Source organism: Sardina pilchardus, chromosome 4, assembly GCF_963854185.1.
Source record: "Sardina pilchardus chromosome 4, fSarPil1.1, whole genome shotgun sequence".
Classification (NCBI taxonomy): domain Eukaryota; kingdom Metazoa; phylum Chordata; class Actinopteri; order Clupeiformes; family Clupeidae; genus Sardina; species Sardina pilchardus.
Window position 1 is genome coordinate 35,223,423 of NC_084997.1, and position 5,000 is coordinate 35,228,422.

The 5,000-nt window shown below is 42.3% G+C and overlaps 1 protein-coding gene across 5 annotated transcripts in view; it reads left to right on the forward strand.

The window, feature by feature from the left end:
• Positions 1-5,000, forward strand: part of LOC134079119 (target of Nesh-SH3) — a 42,572-nt gene that overhangs the window by 24,873 nt on the left and 12,699 nt on the right. The window lies entirely within an intron of this gene.

Genomic DNA, 5,000 nt, shown 5'->3' on the forward strand with positions numbered 1-5,000 from the left:
TCACTGCCTTGCGAGTGAGTTGGCATAGAAGGCAACTAGGTAGCAGCTACAAACTCCGTTTCGGACAGCCTAGCAAGATATCAACATGATATTGCCATGTTACCACAGCTGTGCTTTAGGTGCGTTAGCGTAAATCGCTATTAGCGTGCTAGTCATTGCAAATTAATTGCCACTGATGTTTAATGACCAGACAATGTCTGGAAATGCTTTAAAAACCTGACGAGCCAACGCGGTTCACTTGTTAAGACCCCGGGGATGGTGATGTGGAGGAGAGGAGTCGAAATTTGAAGTATAAACATGCTTTAGACGTGTAAACAGACCTATTGTGATTTTTGTTAAATACAGTTAAATACAGTTAAAGTTAAATACAAGGAGGTGAATGGAAGCATTTTACCGTTCACTTACATCATAGTTAAATAGAACTTTTGGACGTTGAAGGCAGCATGAAGGATACATCTATGCTGCCTTCAAAACTGGGCAAAACGAAGGTATCTTAGAAGGCAGCGTTTTTGATCGGACGTGACACGATGCCTCGCTCCCCTGTAAGATATCTTAGAAGGCAGCATTATTGCCCGTTTCGGACACAGCCTGTGTCTGTGTGTGTGTATGTTCACTTGTGAATGTGTGTGTGTGTGTGTGTGGGGGGGGGGGTGTGGTGTGTGTGTGTGTGTTTATATGTGTGTGTGTGTGTGGGGGGGGGGGGGGGGTTGCATGCATGCGGTTGTTTCGTGCATGTGTGTGTGTGTGTGCATTCAGGTGCGTGTGTGCGTGGCTAAGCCTGCCTGTCCACTGTGTGTGTATGTGTGTGTCTTTGTGTGTGTGTTATGCATGTGTGTGTGTATGAATGTGATAATAAACATGGACACGGAGGTTCAGGGTGCTGGCAAGACTGTGCCAGACTTTTTAATGGCTTCAGCATCATCGAAAGCCAAAAGCATGAGATCAAACTTTCAGAAGAAAAACATACTCCACTACAGATACATGCTCAACCAGTAGCATAACACAATCAGCTAACATGATATCACTTTTGTATAGAAAGCTATTTGTTTTAGTTGTCTAAAGTACCCTGCAAGTGTCTTTTAATTTTGGTTCTTAGAATGAAGACTTTATCACACACTAACACTTTTATAACAGCTGGCTACCCAGTTCTGAGACCATTTACAGTTTCTGTCCAGTATGGATCTTCTGGTATTTCTATTTGAGCAATTTGAGTGGAAGCCTTTCCATACAGGATAAAAATGTCCAGAGTTTCCCACAAAATGGATCTTCTGCTGTAGTCTGGATGCCATACTAAAGATATGGTTGCGAGAGTAGCCTACAACAGCTTTCAGACACTCAAGGTGAGGAAGTGCTCCATGCTGCATTATTGAGACGGGCTTTGTTTCGGGAAGCATTCTTAAAACACAATGTGAAAGACCTCCGATGCGCACTGATAGCTATAGTTATGGGGCTGTAACTCAGGAGGATATTATTTGAGCCTAAGAAATCAACAACGTCTGTACTTTGCAGCGTTTTTTTTTCGGGAGGGGGTCCAACATTGCGGAGGTCCGGACCCCCCCAGTTCCTACGCGCCTGTCTTCTGAAGTTTCTGATTCTTCAAATTCAATAAGGCCAGTTGTGTGAAAGTCCTAGTGAGGTATGCTCTTGTTTCAAGTATGAATCCTCTGGTCTCTTGAGATCTGAGTTGAACTCGAAACACTTCCATGTACAGTAGTACACTGATATGACTATTCTCTAGAGTGCATCATCTGATGTACCTTGAGACTGGTGTTGCGACTGAAGGTCATTCCACATTGAGAACATGGATATGACTTTTCTCCAGTATGGATCCTCTGATGTGTCTTGAGATGATCCTTCCGTGTAAAGGCCTTTCCACACTGAGTACACGGATGTGGCTTTTCTCCAGTATGGGTCCTCTGATGTATGTTGAGAGCGCCCTTTTGTGTAAAGGCCTTTCCACACTGAGAACACTGATGTGGCTTTCTTCCAGTATGGATCCTCTGATGTATGTTGAGAGCTCCCTTTTGTGTAAAGGCCTTCCCACACTGAGAACACTGATGTGGCTTTTCTCCAGTATGGATCATCTGATGTTTCTTGAGATCACTCTTTCGTGTAAAGGCCATTCCACACTGAGAACACTGATGTGGCTTTTCTCCAGCATGGGTCCTCTGATGTAACGTGAGATCATCCTTCTGTGTAAAGGCCTTTTCACACTGAGAACACGGATGTGACTTTTCTCCAGAGTGGATCATCTGATGTTTCTTGAGATCACTCTTTCGTGTAAAGGCCTTTCCACACTGCAAACACTGATGTGGCTTTTCTTCAGCATGGGTCCTCTGATGTAACGTGAGATCATCCTTCTGTGTAAAGGCCTTTTCACACTGAGAACACGGATGTAGCTTTTCTCCAGAATCTGTAATCTGATGGTCAGTGAGCAGTTCCTTCCTGGTTTCCAACTCCTGGTGTAATTTCTGGTCTGATGGCTCCTGGCTACATGAGTGCTTGTAACACACTTGGTTTCCTTTTTCCTTCCTGTGTTCTGATTTAATAGCTTGATTCCTTTGAATGTCCCCTACAACATAATAACAAATTGAGTGTTTGCAATAATATATATTCACATTGCATTTTTTTTTATCATAATACAAACTGTTAAGAAACTCACCTCTTGGAAAATAATCTCTGTGATCATGAGGATCTGAAGATATGTCTTCCTTTTTCATTTCTTGTAATGACATGAATATTTCAGTCTTACATTCATGTTCCAGCCCAGGTTCTTCATTCTCTTTCTGAGTTGTAAGATACTCTTGTAGGAAATCATCAAATTCTTCTTCACTCTCCTTCTTCACTGCCGTGAGCTGGTCAGATCCTGACATTTCAAATGTCTGTTTAGAGAATAATAGCAATCAAACAATCCTTCAATAGAAAGACAGATGTAGTCCTGTAGATACATGTCCCAAATGTGACTTCAGTATTGAGACCCCAGTCTGTTGTGTGTTCATAATATAGTCCTTTTACCTGCCCCATTAGCTTCTAGAGCTCACTCCTAACCAATCAGCTGCAAGGGCTTTTGGAATGCAAATTTGATGTGGGAGGGAATTCCATATGTATGAGCTCTCTTCACACAGCTGATGGTCCTCAAGTGGACATGGTCAGACGTCACACTGCTCAAAGTTCACAAAGGAGAACAGGTGGGGGTGGGGTGGAGCCATGGAAGTGTGAAATGTAAAGGTTATGGCTTGTTCTGGTTAAAGGATACATGCAGAATTATGTAGGTTATGAGAGGTGTAGAAAATAGTACATGCTTACACTGTCTTTTTTACAGTGGTCACACATGGTAGAATGTGGTACAATATCATGTGGCTAGTTTCTGTAAACACTGACTTCAGGTATATCTAAAAAACAGGAGGCTTTTTTGACATTATATCTAAATGGCTGTGTTGTCTCATGTCGTATATTTCTAGGTTATTGATGCATGCTGCATTCTTCCTGAAACCTTTTAATGATTTTTATTACTATCATTGTTTACCTCCACCAAGGAGGTATATGTTTTCATCGGGGACCGGCGTTTGTCTGTCTGTCTGTCTGTCTGTCTGTCTGTCTGTCTGTCTGTCTGTCTGTTAGCAAGATACAACGCCCTCCTTATTGGCACCCCTGGTTAAGATGTGTTAAAAGCCTTAAAATAAATTCTCATATACTCTCACACTGAAAATTGAAGAAAAATGTAACCTTCAACTGAAGTGAATTGTAAGGAGAAAAAAGAAATCCCTGACTAAGAAATAATTATTCTTCATAAAATTACCTGTTCCACAATTATTGGCACCTCTAACAATTCATAGGAAATAAATGTAATTAAAGTATTTCTGAATTTTCTACAGTCGTTTACAAAGTTGTTCAGAGTATGTACATGAACATTTAATTAGATGAACACTTAATTAGTAATTCTTAACATCCTGGTTCCCTGGGGTATAAATATGACGTGACAGAGAGGCCATTTCTCTTCAACATGGGAAAGACAAAGGAACACACACCGTTTAAGTAAGGCAGATGTGTGTCGACCTTCACAAGTCAGGCAATGGCTACAAGAAAATAACCACTCGCCTACGGCCTACCCCTTCCCATATCTACGGTCAGAGGAATTGTTTAAAACAACGGGAACAGTGGTAAACAAACCTGGAGGAGGACACAAGCTTATTTTGCCACCACGCACAGTGTGGAGGATGGAAAGAGAAATACAAATATCTCCAAAGCCCACTGTTACAGAATTGCATCAAATGGTTGCATCTTGGGGTCACAAAGTCTCCAAAACAACCATCAAGCGCTATCTAGATGCCAACAAGTTGTTTGAGAGGCATGCACTGAAAAAAACCTTTCTCACTCAAAATCATAAGCACAAACATCTGGAGCGGTACTGGTCCTTCAACTGGGACCGTGTGCTTTGGTCAGATCATGAGACAAAGTTAGAGCTTTTTGGCAACAAACACTCTAAGTGGGTCTGGCGTAACAAAAAGATGAGTATGCAGAACAGCACCTCATGCCCACTGTGAAGTATGGGGTAGGATTGGTGATGCTGTGGGCCTGTTTCTCTTCCAAGGGCCTGGGAACATTTTTAGGGTGCATGGCATCATGAATGCTTTGAAATACCAGGACATTTTAAATCAGAATCTGGTGGCCTCTGCCCGAAAGCTGAAGATGGGTCGTCACTGGGTCTTTCAGCAAGATAATGACCCTAAACATATGACCAAGTCTACACAGAAATGGTTCACCAGACACCGTATCAAGCTCCTTCCATGGCCATCTCAGTTGCCAGACCTCAACCCCATTGAAAACCTGTGGGGTGAGTTGAAGAGGAGAGTGCAGAGGAGAGAACCCAGGTCGTTGGGTGATTTGGAGATTTTGTGCAAAGAGGAATGGTCGAAGATCCCTCTTTCTGTTTTCTCTAATCTTGTGAAACATTATAAGACAAGATTAGGTGCTGTTTTATTAGCAAAAGGGGGTTGTAC